Raw genomic sequence first — 18,169 nt, 5'->3', positions numbered from 1 at the left:
TTCTTTCTTTCTTTCTTTCTTTCTTTCTTTCTTTCTTTCTTTCTTTCTCTCTCTCTTTCTTTCTTTCTTTTTCTTTCTTCTCTCTTTCTTTTCCTTCTTTCTCTCTTTCTCTTTCTTCTTTTTTTGACAGAATCTTGCTCTGTCACCCAGACTGGAGTGCAGTGGCATGATCTCAACTCACTGCAACCTCTGCCTCCCAGGTTCAAGTGATTCTTGTGCCTCAGCCTCCTGAGTAGTTGAGATTATAGGCACTCACCACCACGCCTGGCTAACTTTGTACTTTTAGTAGATACTGGGTTTCACCATGTTGGCCAGGCTGGTTCCAAACTCCTGACCTCAGGTGATCCACCCACCTCAGCCTCCCAAAATGCTGGGATTACAGGTGTGAGCCACTGTGCCTGGGTCCCACTGTTTCTTCTACTTTTATATTTCTCTTAGCTCCCTAAATCCATTTCAACTCTAGGTAAGGTTAAATCTTTCGCCTATGATCTGGATTGTCAGAATACTCAGTGGGGATATATGTTCAGAGGCAGACTTTTGCTCCTCTCACACTTTGGGAACTCATGGTTTTTTTGGCTCTTCATGGAGTTTGCAGCAGCACAGTGCTTCTTTCAAAGCCTCTGAATTCTTTCAGTTTCCCTGGTATGTTCCTGAAGTGGTTCTTTGATATAGTTTGGCTGTGTCCCCAACCAAATCTCATCTTGAATTTCCATGTGTTGTGGGAGGGACCCAGTGGGAGGTAATTAAATCATGGGGGCAGGTCTTTCTCATGCTGTTCTCGTGATAGTGACTAAGTCTCATGAGATCTGATGGTTTTAAAAAGAGGTGTTCCCCTGCACAATTTCTCTTATTTTTGGTCTGTCACCATCCACATAAGATGTGACTTGCTCCTTATTGCTTTCTGCCATGATTATGAGGCTTCCCCAGCCATGCGAAACTGTCAGTCCAATTAAACTTCTTTCTTTTGTAAATTGCTCAGTCTTGGGTATGTCTTTATCAGCACCATGAAAACAAATTAATACAACAAATTGGAACAAGTAGAGTGTGGTGCTGCTGAAAAGATACCTGAAAATGTGGAAGTGACTTTGGAACTGGGTAACAGGCAGAGGTTGAAACAGTTTGGAGGGCTCAGAAGAAGACAGGAAAATGTGGGAAAGTTTGGAACATCTTAGGGATTTGTTGAATCGCTTTGAGCAAAATGCTGATAATGATATGAATAATGAAATCCAGGAAGAGGTCGTCTCTGATGGAGGTGAGGAACTTGTGGGGAACTGGAACAAAGGTGACTCTTTTTATGTTTTAGCAAATAGACTGGTGGCATTTTGCTCCTGCCCTAGAGATTTGTGGAACTTTGAACTTGAGAGAGATGATTTAGGGTATCTGGCAGAAGAAATTTCTAAGTAGCAAAGCATTCAAGAGGTGACTTGGGTGCTGTTAAAGGTATTCAGTTTTATAAGGGAAGCAGAGCATAAAAGTTCAAAAAACTTGCAGCCTGACAATGTGATAGAAAAGAAAATCCCATTTTCTGAGAAGAAATTCAAGCCAGCTGCAGAAACCTGCATAAGTAATGAAGAGCCGAATGTTAACCCCCAAGGTAGTGAGGAAAATGTCTCCAGGGCATGTCAGAGGTCTTCATGGCAGCCCCTCCCATGAGAAGCCTGGAGGCCTAGGAGGAAAAAATGGTTTCGTGGGCCAGGCTCAGGGTCCTCATGCTGTGTGCAGTCTAGGGACTTGGTGCTCTGCATATTATATATCTAGCTGTGCCTAAAAGGGGCCAAGGTACAGCTTGGACTGTGGCTTCAGAGGGTGCAAGCCTCAAGCCCTGGCAGCTTCCACATGGTGTTGAGCATGTGGGTGCACAGAAGTCAATAATTGAGGTTTGGGAGCCTAGATTTTGGAAGATGTATGGAACTGTCTGGATGCCCAGGCAGAAGTTTGCTGTAGGGGCAGGGTCCTCATGGAGAACCTCTCCTAGGGCAGTGCAGAAGGGAAATGTGAGGTGAGAACTCCCACACATAGTCCCTACTGGAGCACTGTCTAGTGGAGCTGTGAGGAAGAGGACCACCATCCTCCAGACCCCAGAATGGTAGATCCACTGACAGCTTGCATCATGTGCCTGGAAAAGCAAAAGACACTTAATGCCAACTTGTGAAGGCAGCCAGGAGGGAGTCTTTATCCTGCAAAGCCACAGAAGTGGAGCCTCCCAAGACCATGGGAATCTACTTGTTGCATCAGCATGACCTGAATGTGAGACATGGAGTCAAAGGAGATCATTTTGGAGCTTTAAGATTTGATTGTCCCACTGGATTTTGGACATGCGCTGGATCTGTAGCCCCTTTGTTTTGGTAAATTTTTCCCATTTGGAATGACTGTATTAACTCTGTGCCTGTACCCTCATTGCATCTAGGAAGTAACTAAGTTGCTTTTGATTTTAAAGGCTCATAGGCAGAAGTGTTTTGCCTTGTCTCGGATGAGACTTTGAGCTGTGGACTCTTGAGTTAATGCTGAAATTAGTTAAGACTTCGGGGGACTGTTAGGAAAGCATGATTGCTTTTGAAAGATGATAACATGAGGTTTGGGAGGGGCCAGGGGTGGCATGATGTGGTTTGACTGTGTCCCCACTCAAATCTCTTCTTGAATTCTCACGTGTTGTGGGAGGGACTTGGTGGAACGTAATTGACTCATGGGGGCAAGTGTTTCCGGTGTTGTTCTTGTGATAGTGAATAAGTCTTATAAGATCTGACAGTTTTAAAAAGAAGGGTTCCCCTGCACAAGCTCTCTCATGTGTTTGTCTATTGCCATCCATGTTAAGATGTGACTTGCTCCTCGTGGCTTTCTGCTATGATTATGAGGCCTCCCCTGGTGCGTGGAACTTAAATCCAATTAAACCTCTTTCTTTTATAAATTGATCAGTCTTGGGTATGTCTTTATTAGCACCACGAAAACAAACTAATACATTCTTGGAGCAAAAGTTCAACATGTGAGTCTCCACACACTGTTCTGTCTGTCAAAGTGGAAGCTGCACATTAGTCCTGTCTCCTATCCATTTTCTTCTCTCAAGAAAAGTGTTTTAGTAGCATTGCTTGCAGTAGAGAAACATGTCTATCAAAGGCAGGAGAGATAAAGTTTTGGTGTATCATAAAATGGAATATTTTTTAGCCATTATGATGCATAATCTAGCAATCGATATATCAATTTATATAATTCTTCAGAATATATAACAAATGAAAAATAAACTAGTTGCACAATGTTATATAAAGTGATCTCTTTTAAAAATCCTTGTAAAATACCAAAACAGGAATATACAATATTTAAAAATATCTATATATTATAGATTTATATGTATATTATATTTATAGTTAACAGCATGCAAGCATTGACAGCAAGTGTATATGGTATCTTTAGGAAGATGCATTATCTCTGTGGAGAAAGGAGCGTTTGCGTTTGATATGGTCGTGGACTACAAAGAAGGCATTCCTTATGTTACATTTTCTCCAAAGTGATTTAAAAGAGATAAGGCAAAATATGCAATATGGATAGTTTGTATGTGGGCATTTGGTATGAGACTCTGTTAACTTTCTGTTTATCATTTTTTTCTAATAAAAAAATAGAGTAAGAGACAAGCCATGGATTGGATGAAGAGGGTGGGAAGAGTGGTCCAGCCAAGACTGAAGTGTCCTGTCACACATGAAGCTCTTGTAAGTTATCCTACATATTTGAAACCTGACTTCCACACCTAGCCATATTTCACAAAGATATTAAAGTTTTAAATTACCATTGAGTAAAATTGATGCTCAGGAAGATGACATATATTCCTAGTTCTTCCAGTTTCTTCAGTCACTCTAGATTGGATTTGACTTGATTTGAGCATGTACTTGGACCCCCAATGATCTCCCCTCCTCTGAACTCTTGTGATAGTTTCTAGATAAGGCAACTGTTGTGACAGAAATTCCACTGCCTTATGCAATTGCTTTCAACAGTTTTGTGAGTATTATCTGTGCCTGCCCTGTGGATGCAAGCTCCTGAAGCTGTAAATATGCTCTAATCTACTTATATAAATGCTTACCACAGTGCTAAATTGATGAACAAATCCTCTTAATATGTCTTATGGCATTCAGAGGTTTTATTCTATCATCATGCTCATTGGTAGAAAATAGCTTGTGTGTGTGTATCTGTATGGATGTGTGCATGTGTGTGCAAACACTTGAAGTAGATCAGGATAGAAATATTTAGATATAGGCCATTTGCTCTTTTAAGTTAGAGAATGGCAGAAGTACCTAGCAAATGATTATATGTGTGTGCCTTGTGGACATATCTGTTATAACACAATATGTGTGTTTCTGAAAAAAGAAAACAACAAAAAAAAACCCTTATATTCTGCAGAATCATTGGATCAAAATTAAAGAGGATAAGAGGATTATGCTGAACATAGGGTCATAGGTGGGCCACTAAAATCATGCAGCTTTGTAACTAATCTACTAACACAAATGCTCCTAATAAAAATACTAGTAAAGCTAATAATATATTAACTTTCTAATGAATATGTAAATACTTCAATACGTTTTGAACTTTACCTTAAACAAAAGAAACAAAGTAAGTATAGCAGTGGCTTGATAGAAATGTAGAGATTACTGAGTTGTGGAGAAAAAGGGAAAATGGGCAGAGATCAAGGAGATTCATGCCACAACCTTTCCAAGACGGAGACCGTGGCTCAGTTGAGTTCAAGTAAAGGACATGGGGTGAGTGGGAGTCACAGAGCCAATGTGATTTTTTCCATGGGTGCGTCCAGCAGCAGGTGACTGCTTTGAGTTTGGTTGCTGTTTCACAGGGGCACAACGTATGGTTAACTTGCTTTATTAATTTTATGTCTTTTGTTATCAAAGTACTTTAAGACCTTCTTATTATGATTTTCTCTTCTTTCTTAATCATGGATGCTACTACAGTTATTTTTCGCGATATCTGAGCTTTAAGGAATTTAGCTTTTATATAACGCATAATGAATCAGCATACGTACTTCTGTGTGGCTACCCATAAGGGGATGCATTGTCACCTTTGTCTTGATAAAATTAAAGTAATAAGAATTTTACATATCATTATGTATTTACATTTTTGCCAATAAGTATGGAATTTGTAAATAATATGTATTTTAGATAGTAAAATTAGGTGAGTGCTATGCTAATATTTATATAACAAATTTGGAAGACAACAGGATTGTAAAGTGGCTTTGGTAAGTAAACATTAAATTTATTTTCTATTTGATATACAATTGTGTTTCTAATTACTTTCTTAGCAAAGAGGTTGTTATTCATTAAGAATCATCGAATGCATTTTATCCAAAACTCTCAGACTGACAGGATAATGGATTTCTGCTAATATGGTGATTGATGGTTGATGCTAAGCTTGAATATTTCTCTCCAAAGTTATACTATAGAGACTCATCTTTGGATAATAATCAGCCATAGCTATAAAAGATTTTCACTGAATAATTTGTGTTGCTCCACATTGCACCCAAAGGCATTGAACTGATTACAGAAAGGTAAATTACCTTTATGCCATTTTCTTCCTGACTATGTGGGTGGCAAGTACAAACACTGAATTCTATCTTGAATTAGATAATTCTTTCTTAGTCTAACACTGTATAAAGACTTCTTTTTCAATATTCTTTCCTAAAAGTGTTCCTTAAAATTATAACCAGATGTCTAAAAATAAAAATGAATACATTCAGGCAGAAACTGCTACTCAGCTATCTTTATCTCCTATAACTCATTTTTAAATAAAAAGATTTTAATAATCTGTGATCACATAACCATTTAACAAAATTAGCATGCATTTTGGCCTCAGATTTTCTGATTTTCTATTTTCTCTGAATAAGTGTTATGAATCATGTTACTCTAAAGTGTGCTAACTAAGAAGAATCTAATTTTTCTGACCTAGTTATAAAACACTTCAGACTTTAGAATTTTAAGATCAGTACCATATTTTTCAACTTGACTATGAAAAAAGCCTCAAATCTCCTTTGAAATGATTGAATATTGAACTAATAGGAACTGTAGATTATGATAATGTCTAAAATAAAAGTGAGGCAATAATTTTAATTAAGGAAAACTACAGTCAAAACATATGTATGTTCTGTGATCCTTTTCTTTTTCAAAATGTTGGTATATAATGCCTTTAAAATATATTTTAAAGCATTAAAATAAATTAGAAAACTTAAAATCTGTTTTCTTTATTTTGTAGTTAGTTGGATTTATCAAAATATCACTATTTTCAGTGATCATGGTAAGTTGCATTTTCAGAAAATACTTTTGACTGTGATTTATATTCAAAAGATTATTGTCACTCCTTTCACTTGCTCTAATGGCTAAAAAAAAAATAGACTGTAAAGACCAAGTGTTGGTGAAAATGTGAAACAATTGGGAATCCCATACATTAAGGCTGGAAGTGTAGAATGGTACCCCAGATGGAAGAGTTGAGAAGTGTTTTAATAAATTTATACCTACGCCTACCTTATGACACAGCAATTTTACTCCTGGTTTCTTACCCAATAAAAATTAAAACTTTGGATATAAAAAGACATGTACAAAAATCTTCATACCATCTTTATTTTATAATAACATAAACTGAATACAACCCAACAAGATATCCTTAGTTGAATGGGTTAATGAGTTATGCAATATGCATACTCAGTAATGAAAGGGTACAAACTGTTGATATACACAACAGTTAACAGTGGTTATGAATGCTGAAACATTACCTGAAGTAAAAAAAAAAAAAAATCCACGTTTATGAATTTGCAGCACAGATAAACGAAATGACGAGGACAGAAACCAGATCCATCCTTTTCTGGAGGAATTAGGTAATACACTGGAAAGGAGCATGAAGAAACTTTAGAGAGTAATGAAACTGTTTTATCTTAAAGTGGTATACATATGTATGAACACAATTATCAAAATTCAACAAACTGTGTATTTAAAATTAGTACATATTATTGTATGTAAATTGAGTACAATAAAAATAGTAGTAAAACAGTAAAAACAAAAAAAGAATGCCCATTATTTGAAGGACTGGCTAATATTACATTTAAAAGAACTGCTAGGCCAGATGCAGTGGCTCATGCCTGTAATCCCAGCACTTTGGAAGGCTGAGGTAGGTGGATCACCTGAGGTCAGGAGTTTGAGACCAGCCTGGCCAATATGGTGAAACTCCATCTCTACTAAAAATATAAAAAAAATTAGCCTTGCATGGTGGCCAGCACCTGTAATCCCAGCTACTTGGGAGGCTTAGGCAGGAGAACCACTTGAACCTGGGAGGTGGAGGTTGCAGTCAGCTGAGATTGTGCCATTGCACTCCAGCCTGGATGACAAGAACAGACTCCATCTCAAAAATGAAAACAAGAAGAAGAAGGAGAAGGAGAAGGAGGAGAAGAAGAAGGACTGCTAGTGTTACACAGAAAGATCCATTTTGCATCAAAAGAATGATTATAGTGACAATACAATTGAGTATCTAAACTAGGGCACTTTTGAGAGTGAAAGGGATACTATTAATACAATACATTTGGTCAAAAGGACTAAATCAGTGCTTTTCTAGAATAATCAAAGAGTATTGTTACCCCAGTGTTGACTGTTTCCCCAAAATGTTGGTGTTAAGAACTCCAGAACAACTGCTTGTAGAGGTATAGTCACTGTGTATATATATACATATATGTGTGTGTGTGTGCGCGTGTGTGCTCACTCGTTTCCTTCAGGCCTTCTTCAGTCATTTGTTCACTGAATCAAGTTAGTAAAGCTGCTGATGATTTGTATCTGTGTGAAGTTCAAGGGCAGCTGACAAGTTCCAGGAGCTATCTGCTACCATGCAGGCGGGTAAATCCTCAGGATCCACAACTGATAATGAGGTGCGAATCAGACGTGCTGGGTGATGTCTGCAAACCCTGTGGTTCTGTTACTGAAATAACGGAACCAGTTTTACTCTGTGTTTCATCCACACCTTTGCATTTGATCTTGCAGACTTGTTAGATTGCTTGTTCACACCCAAGACTTTCCCAGAAGACATACAAAATTACCTTACAAGTGGAAGTTGTTGCCTATACAATGGGATTTGTCTCTCAAAAACTAGTACATGTAACTGTTTCTCCTATAGTCAGACTAATGTAGACTTATTTACAGGGAAGAGTAGGTATACTAAAAATTAGAATTACAAGCAAATTTGAAGTAGGAAAGGCATTCTGGAGAAGGTAATATTTCAACTGAGATTTTAAGCATAGTAGGCATTATATAGGCAGAGACAAATAGAAACAAGGTCCAGTCAAATAAAACAGCATGAAATGTGCTGAAGTTTCAAACAGTATGAAAAATTCAATAATGTACAAGAAGATGGATATTGCTACAGAGAGCAGCGTGTGAGGGGAGATGAAATGAGGAAAGTAATGAGAAAGAAGTTTCCTATACTCAATTTTCTCTCTTGAATTGTGGGTATGCTATAGGGCCCCTAGTCTAAAGTACATAATCACTTAAATATATAGACAAAGAAAACACAGCAAGCATCGAGTTTGTCAGTATTCTTAAAGAAAATTCCAAGCATAGCATGTTTCTTATTTAGCACAATGTTATTGTAATTTGTGCAAACAGTATACATCTTTAAATGTTTTCGCATTGTTAATGAATTCAAACATATACCATAGAAAGTAATATGAGCTTGTGTTTCAATATATTTGAGTAGTATTTATTAACACTCATGTATCGGTTAGCTTTTGCTGGGTAACAAACCATTGTAAAACACAGTGGCTTGAAACAGCAATCCTTTATTATTGCTCATAAGTCTGTAGTTGGCTGAGTCCATTCAAGCATCTGTAGTCCACTGTGGGTGGATAGATGTTGTTGCGAATCCCATTTATGTTCTGCATGCTTGAGATCAATTGGCTGCCAGTTGGTCTAGAATGGTTTGTTTTCTCCCCATAGTCTCTCACCACTTAGCAAGCTGGCCTGAGTCATTATAAAGAAGGAAAATATGGTGGGCCTTGAAAATTGAAAGCAGATGAGAATGGAGACTAGCATTCCAAGACTCAGCAATACTCCGAACAAAGGTCAGACTATGCATGGAAAGTTAGAAGATACAATAAAGAAAAGAGCTCAACTGAAGCAAAGAGATATGTATTAGTCATCTACTGCCAAAATAATGCCACATAGGATACTGCCAAAACCTCAGTGGCTTATGAGCACAAGTATTTATTGACTGTGGTTTGACTGATTGGGGCTTGGCTTGACTGCATGATTCTGATCCAAACAATTATCATCTGCAATTGGCTCTAGGCTGTGGATTTTAGATTAGCTCCATATTTATTCATTCTGGGACTCAGGTTAAAGGAGCATCCAGTACGAGGGTGAGCTCTTCTCATGGTGGAACACTATAGTTTAAAATTCAAGCCAAACCACATATCACACTCAAAGTTTCTGCTTGTATCACGTCTCCTAATTTTCAACTGGCCAAGTTAATCACAAGGCCACACTCACTATCAACAGAGCAGGGACATACACTCCACCTACCCTGAGAAAGTGGCTATTTAATAAACAATAATCAAAGAAATCAAAGGGTATATTTGGTGAAATAAAGGAGAAATGAGGACATAAGATAGAAATCAAATAGCCATATGATTTAAGTTGAATAATTAGGTTAAAATCCTACCAGGGGAAGCACCTGGAATTTTCCAAGATGGCCACACCAATATCCCCTATTCCTCATGCTCCTGTGGAGGTATAATGTGACACTGATCCTCTTCCATCAAGAGCTAAGGTCTGTATCTGCTCTCGATTGTGGATCCATTGAGACTGGTTTACCAAAAGTGTACAATGAAAGTGACACTATGTTATTTTCAAGCATAGGTTATCAAAGGTCACGTGGCTTCCCCCTGCTTCTCTGGAACAATCACACTGGAGCCCTTAGCAGCCGTGAAGCCATCTGACTGTACCAAGCCTATGAAGCCGGGAAGAAGCGCACATCAGCACAGGTAGAAGGACCACATGGAGAAGCTCTGATACAACATGAAGGGAGAGGGATGCCTCACTCGCCCCCAGCTGTTTTAGTTCCACTATTCCAACTCCAGCCTCCCTCTGACTGCAACCTCATGGAAGGTTGCATGCCAGGACTACCCAGTAAGCACCTTCTAGATTCCTGACCCTCAGAAACTGGGCGAAATAATAAGAGGATTATTTGAGGTCACTTGGTTTTGAGATGATTTGCTATGAAATAATATATAACTAGAAATATATCTATAGCAGGGCATAAATATTAGGGAGATAAATTTGACCTGTTTAACAAGAAAGAAAGAGCAACAAAGTTTTGCTGGGCAAAGAATAGCAGGATACTGGCAGTATTTTAGGCAAAGGACAGCATGAGATCACCTGAGGACCAGGGTACCTGGAAGCAGGGAAACGATTTCAGAGCGTTCCTGACAGCAAATGCACATGTTTTGGCAATTCATATTTTAGAAAAGTTAAATGTGTCAGTTTTGGGGAACTTATGTATATTTTATAGATCTTGACCTTTTTTTTTTTTTTTTTTTGAGACAGAGTCTTGCTGTGTCCCCCAGACTTGAGTGCAGTGGCGTGATCTCGGCTCACTGCAACCTCCGCCTCCCGGGTTCAAGTGATTCTTCTGCTTCAGCCTCCTGAGTAACTGGGACTACAGGCACGTCCCCCCATGTCTGGCTAATATTTGTATTTTCCTTCTTTCTTTCTTTCTTTGAGATGGAGTCTCGCTCTGTCGCCCAGGCTGGAGTGCAGTGGCAAGATCTCGGCTCACTGCAAGCTCCGCTTCCCTGGTCCATGCCATTCTCCTGATTCAGCCTCCCAAGTAGCTGGGACTACAGGTGTCTGCCACCACGCCCAGCTAATTTTTTGTATTTTTAGCAGAGACTGGGTTTCACCATGTTAGCCACGATGGTCTCGATCTCCCGACCTCGTGATCCGCCTGCCTTGGCCTCTCAAAGTGCTGGGATTACAGGTGTGAGCCACCGAGCCCGGCCAATGTTTGTCTCTTTAGTAGAGACGGAGTTTCACCATGTTGGTCAGGCTGGTCTTGAACTCCTGACTTCATGATCCACCCACCTCGGCCTCCCAAAGTGTTGGGATTACAGGTGTGAGCTACCGCGACCAGCCAGATCTTGACCTCTTAAGTGAACACACTATTGAGTCATTTTATGAAAAATATGTTTATCACCTAGTAAATCTGTTTGTTAAATGTGGGTTTCTATTAATTGGTTCAATGGCCTTACTTATTAGTCAGTTTTTGTTCATTTTTTAAAAAGTCTCCGTTTGAAACTGCTATTGTGTGGAAACCAAGAGATTTTATTGCATCCCATTATAAACAATTAATAAGCTAACATTAAGCTTTTTCCTAAAAATGATTTAAAACCACAAGATTTAGTATACATTTCAGCAATTAGTGCATTTCATGACATAGTACCCTTAAGTCCAACATCATTAGCTCATCTGTTCTGCAATGCAGGGAACCTCTGAGTCATATTTATATTGTTGCTGATGCTTCATAGCCATCTCAGACTGTGAAGCATGTGATTTGTGACACGTGTAGCCTGTGTGTCAGTTGTTTTCTCTGTCATTGAAGATCATCTCCTTCTATCACATTAGAAAAGCAGGAGGGGTTGCCTCATAGCTGCCCTTGTCATGTCCGGCATGGAACTGCTCCCAAACATGATATGGCCTTTCGCTCTGTGCCTGCTTCACCGTGAACCCTCAACTCACTTCACTGATGTCCACCAAGTGGAACTGCTTGACAAAGACCCTTCAGTTCATGCCGTTTCCTACATTCAAGGCCAGCTGACAGGTATATGTGGGGTGGGCCATTCATCCCTTCGTTGCTTGGTGCTTTCATTTTCTACAGTTCTATGGCCGAAGTATGCATCAGATATCACTTAATGGGACTTAAGGGAAATTTTAAACTAGCATGGAAAAATTTTGAAATACACACCAAATATTTGATTCCTAGTGCCCAAAATGCACTCTAGAACGTAAACATTTTTATGTTTGAGTGTTCTGGAATGCCCACCCTCGTCCTGTCACTGTGCCTCTTTTTGAGAGATACATAATTTTCTTATCTCCATCATTTAAAGTTTTACTCGTCTTTTGTGTAATTCCCCTCACTACCCGTAGATCCAGCCCAGGATCCAGCCCCTTACTTCACACCTACATTTTTCAAGGTCAAGAGTAGTTTCTTTTCCTAAGGGTGATGAAGGGGGCAACAGCAGGATGGTCTGTGGTGGTATTCAGCACGCCAAGTACTGCAAGTGGCTCAGGGGGTGAACACCCCAAGTATTATCCTCTTCCCCATTTATTCACCCATGTAAATTGCAGTCTATTTACTCTTCAGATTACATAATCTCCTCCTCCTCCTTCATCCCCATCTTTTAAGGTCAAATGTTGGTTATCAGAGATTGCGTAATCTAGCTCCCCAATGCAAAAGAGAAACATTCCTAACTGCTTTTAAGTTGGAGATACTACTTCACATTATTGAAAGTGATGACCTAAATTAATCAAGTGAACTAACATGTAAATGTTAGCCATGTTGGTTGCCAGCCATATTAGTTCACTTAGTTCAGTTTTTTCCTGCATTCCTCTGATATTTTGTCCCATCAGATCAGTTTAGAAATGGAAACAGATCTGCTGATGAGCCACTCACCCTTTAATATGGCCGCTCTCTGTAGCTGCAGAGAGGATATAGAGAGATCTAGAAATTTGTTCAATTAAATATCAAGCCAGGCATGGTTGCTCGTACCTGTAATTTCAGCACTTTGGGAAGCAGAGGCAGGAGGATTGTTTGAGGCTGGGAATTCAAGGTGGCAGTGCACTGTGATCATGCCATTGCTCTCCAGCCTGGGTGACACAGTGAGACCCCATCTTCAAAAAAAAAAAAGAAAATTGAAGATACCTAACCCTTTCTTGTGTGGGAAAAAGAGGAAGGATTGTTTTATTTTCCATGAAAGAGAACTTCTACAATAATTTGTTTTGTTTACTGCATATTTTATCCTATTTTATTATTTATTCATGAGTTTAGAATGTATTAAATGACTGAGGGATTGCCATGTGAAGGTGTGGGATGAGGACATGCAGACAGAAACATAGCTGTTGCAGAGACAGAAATGACTTTAGAATGTTTGAGTCAGGAAAAGGCCAGTGTGGCTGGAGCGTAGAATTTCTCCTTATCTTCCAAATAACTTTACTTTAGAAAGCAGAGAATGGAGGGGCTGAGCAGGTCTCATATTCAAAATTTTGTGTTCTTATCTGGAAAAAGAATCAAGCTTAGAAGGATGTTTTAGATCTTTCTCTCTTGACCACCCACTGTGTCTAAGAGCCATCTTCTATAAGGAAAGACTGGAGAAAAAAGAGAATGATGGTGGTGGAGAGCGATGTAGACATTCTGCACCTCTTCAGAAAGAAGGAATAAAAGATTTTGAACCATTTCACGTGGAGAATTTGGCCTGCCTTTCTGACATGTTACTGTGGTTGAGTTTCTGTGGTGCTAATGTTGAAACCTGTTATTTGCAAACATACTGTTTTTTTCTTTCTGGGAATGCAAGCCTGTAACATATTTAATGGTTCAGGTAGAACAGCGGGGTAAGTTTACTAGTAAAAGATTTTGGATAAAGAAGTAGGAGAGAGAGACACTGGCATGATTTTAGTGTTAGCAGGCAAACAGTCCTGTTGGAGGGCATGCTGCCTCCTGCCAATCACGAAGATTCTCCCAGCTGTCAATCACTGGGATACCAAAGTTTTGGTCCTGCCAAAACTTGGGAAACTTGCCAAGGAGAATGCTGCATGCTCTGTGCTGCAGAATTTTTTTTTTCTTTAGCAGCATAAAGCTCCACAAAAATATTGTTGAAGTAATTCAAATATAACAATATGCTTGCTTAAAGCCTTTAAACCAAACAATGCATTTTATCCTGCTCTTCTGATGACCAAACACATTCTTTCTAGTATGGTAATTGGGTTTCATGTACTTCCTTACGTAAGAGTAGCTATACATGTGCAGAAGACTCTGAGTTAAGGTGATCTTTTCCATTTTCAGGAATGCTGGAGAGGATGATTAAAATAATTTAATTAAAATACTGAAAATAATTGCTAGGTTTTAATTTAGGTCATTGCTTTCAATGACGTTAAGTCATTACTTTCTCCCTCACACACACACATGTGAGTTTTGTTCACTGGAAACTTTTTGCTATATTTTATACCATTCTTAAATATGAGATTTTCAACTCTAAAATGTATTCAACTTTAAGATATTCAAATTTAAGTTTTAATTCAACTGTATATTATTTAGTTACAAGATAAAATTAGAAGGTCTTTCTTTCTTTGCTGATTAACATGGTGTAGTTGCTTTCTCAGTTCACACATAGACTTTTGGGCGATAATCAGTAGAATGATCAAATATGAGAACTGTATGCAATGGCAAAATTTTGAGTGATTGTTCTGTTTAAAGAGAGAATTTAGATGTTAACTTGAGGGGCTAAAAAAAAAAAAACTGTAACATTACCAAGAAGGAGGATATTGTTAAAGGTAAAGCAGAATGAGATGCCCACTCACTTGTGGATAGGTTGTACACTTTGTTCAGAGCATGAAATACAGGACAAATGACTTCCCACTGAGTGGAGAGAAAGATTATACCTTCTTTCTCCCTTTATCTCTGAGCCGTTAATTACAGAGTCAAGTGTGACTCTTGTTCTGTACCTTACTCCCATTAATATTAAGTTTAAAGTATAACCTTAAAAGTGAAAGTCAACCCGCTACAGCCCTGGATTCTGGCAGCCCCAGAACTGTTACTGCTTTATCCACAGCAGTGTGAATATTGGCTTCCTATTTCCATCTGTACTTACAAGATTTTTAAGATATATTACATCTATAATTAGTGTACTTTTAGCCATTATTTTACATATAGAGAAAGAGGATGATGTAAAAAACATTAAAAAGCTGTAAGTCTAGTATCTGGAAAAGTAACAACCAATATAAAAAACATAGCCGGGCAGGGTGGCTCACGCCTGTAATCCCAGCACTTTGGGAGGCCGAGGCGGGCGGATCATGAGGTCAGGAGATCGAGACCACGGTGAAACCCCGTCTCTACTAAAATACAAAAAATTAGCTGGGCACGGTGGCGGGCGCCTGTAGTCCCAGCTACTCGGGAGGCTGAGGCAGGAGAATGGCGTGAACCCGGGAGGCGGAGCTTGCAGTGAGCCGAGATCGCGCCACTGCACTCCAGCCTGGGCGACAGAGCGAGACTCTGTCTCAAAAAACAAAAAAAAACAAAAACAAAAAAAACATAGACAATGTTGCACACCTATAACACACACATATTTTCTTGAAATGTCAAGTTGTTTATTTTTGCATAATTTAAACAAAACTGTCCAAATCTATCTTTTATTAAATTCAGTTTTATCCTTTTTTTATGGGTAAGTTTGGTCATTTCATTTCTGTCTGCGAACATTGCCTAAAAAATAAAAATGGTTTTGGTCGTTGGTATAGAGAAATTGAGTCCTTGCTAATAGCAATTGTATCTCCTTACTCAATATCCTCTTTCACCCCACCCTCAAGAACATAGTACAATAATAGGCCATCAGTCAGTTCTCAATAAATATTTTGTATTAGTGTGAAATCTGAAAAATAAAAGCAATCTACCTGTCTGTCTATTATCTGTCTATCTTCATCTATCTATCTATCTATCTATCTATCTATCTATCTATCTATCTATCTATCTATCTATCTATCTCATCTATTTGCCTATATAGCTAATATATTAAATAATCTACTATCTATTTTTATTTCTCTGTCTTCATTTTAATTTTACCTAATACCCTATTTTTTACATTTTAATTAATTGTTAAATTGAGGTTCTTAGTTAGAAAACATATAGTGGTGTTTTAATAAAGTGTTATTCTCCTACTTAAAAAAAAATAAACTGGAAGTATTTGATTAATTCTTTGTTGAAGATGAAAGCCAAAAAGGTCTTAATAAGATTTTATTCAGAACTTTGTTTCTAATTAGAATTTCATTTTTTTGTTGTTTTTGTAAAACTTGGGAATGATTTTTATTATCTTTTTGAAAAATTTACACATTAATTTATTGAAAGTAATCATTTTGTTTAAGGCATTAACATCTTTTTGTGTGTGTTTTTTTATTTTTATTTCAGTAGGTTTTTGGGGAACAGGTGGTGTTTGGTTACATAAAAAAGTTCTTTAGTGGTGATTTCTGAGATTTGGTGCACCATCACCTGAGCAGTGTACACTGTACCCAGTGTGTAGTCTTTTATCCCTCTCCCTACTCCAACTCTTTCCCCTGAGTCCCCAAATTCCATTGTATCATTTTTATGCTTTTGCATCCTCATAGCTTAGCTCCCACTTATGAGTGAGAACATACAAAGTTTGATTTTCCATTCCTGAGTTACTTCACTTAAAATAATGGTCTCCAATTCCATCCAGGTTGCTGTGAATGTCATGATTTCATTCCTTTTCGTGGCTGGGTAGTATTCCATGTATTCCATATATATATACACACACACACACACCATATTTTCTTTGTCCACTCATTGGTTGATGGGCATTTGGGCTGGGCTGGTTTCATATTTTTGCATTTGCGAGTTGTGCTGCTATCAACAAGTGTGTGCAAGTATCTTTTTCATATAATGACTTCGTTCCTCTGGATAGATCCCCTGTAGTGGGATTGCTGGATTACATGGTAGATCTACTTTTAATTCTTTAAGGAATCTCCACACTATTTTCCATAGTAGTTGTATCAGTTTACATTCCCACCAACAGTGTAAAAGTGTTCCCTTTTCATCACATCGATGTCAATACCTATTATTTTTTGAGTTTTTGATTATGGCAGTTCTTGTAGGAGTGACGTGGTATCACATAGGAGTGAGGTGGTATCACATTGTGGCTTTGATTTGCATTTCCCTGATCATTAGTGATGCTGAGCACTTTTTTTCATGTTTTGTTGGCCGTTTGTGTATATTCTTTTGAGAATTGTCTATTCATGTCCTTTGCCCATTTTTTGATAGATTTTTTTTCTTGCTGATTTATTTGAGTTCCTTGTAAATTCTGGATATTACTCCTTTGTTGAATATATAGATTGCAAAGATTTTCCTCCACTTCATGGGTTGTCTGTTTACTCTGCTGATTATTTCTTTTCCTGTGCAGAAGCTTTTTAGTTTAATGAAGTCTATCTGTTTATTTGGTTTTGCGTTTGTTTTTAGATTCTTGGTCTTAAAATTGTTGTCTAAGTTAATGTTTAGAAGGGTTTTTCCAATGTCATCTTCTACAACTTTTATGGTTTCAAGTCTTATATTTGAGTCTTTGATCCATCATGAGTTGATTTTTGTATAAGGTGAAAGATAAGGATCCAGTTTCGTTCTTCTGTATATGGCTCACCAATTATCCCAGCACCATTTGTGGAATAGGGTGTCCTTTCCCCACTTTATGTTTTGTTTGCTTTGTTGAAGATCAGTTGACTAAAAGTATTTGGGTTTATTTCTGGATTCTCTATTCTGTTTCATTGGTCTATTTGCATATTTTTAAACCAGTACCACGCTGTTTGGGTGACTATAGCCTTATTGTATACTTTAAATTTGGGTAATGTAATGCCTCCAGGTTCGTTCTTTTTGCTTAGTCTTGCTTTGGCTCTGCAGGCTCTTTTTTGGTTCCATATGAATTTCAGGATTGTTTTTTTCTAGTTCTGTGAAGAATGGTGGTGATATTTTGATGGGAATTGCATTGCATTTGTAGATTTCTTTTGGTGGTGTGGTCATTTTCACAATATTGGTTCTACCCATGAGTGAGCATGAGATGAGTTTAGATTTGTTTGTGTCATCTGTGATATCTTCCAGCAGTATTTTTTAGTTTTCCTTGTAGCGATCTTTCACCTCCTTGATTAAGAATATTCCTAAGTATTTTAGTTTTTAATTTTAGCTGTTGTTAAAGGGGTTGAGTTGTTGATTTGATTCTCAGCTTGGTCACTGTTGGCGTACAGCAGAGCTACTAATTCGTGTACACAAATATTTTATCCTGAGACTTTGCTGGATTCATTTACCAGTTCTAGGAGCTTTTTAGATGACTCTTTAGGGTTTTCTAGTTATACAATAGTGTCACCAGCGAACAGTGACAATTTGACTT

This window comes from Colobus angolensis, unplaced genomic scaffold (genome assembly GCF_000951035.1).
Source record: "Colobus angolensis palliatus isolate OR3802 unplaced genomic scaffold, Cang.pa_1.0 Scaffold266, whole genome shotgun sequence".
NCBI classification, from domain to species: Eukaryota; Metazoa; Chordata; class Mammalia; order Primates; family Cercopithecidae; genus Colobus; species Colobus angolensis.
Note: the sequence above shows the minus strand (reverse complement) of the source record.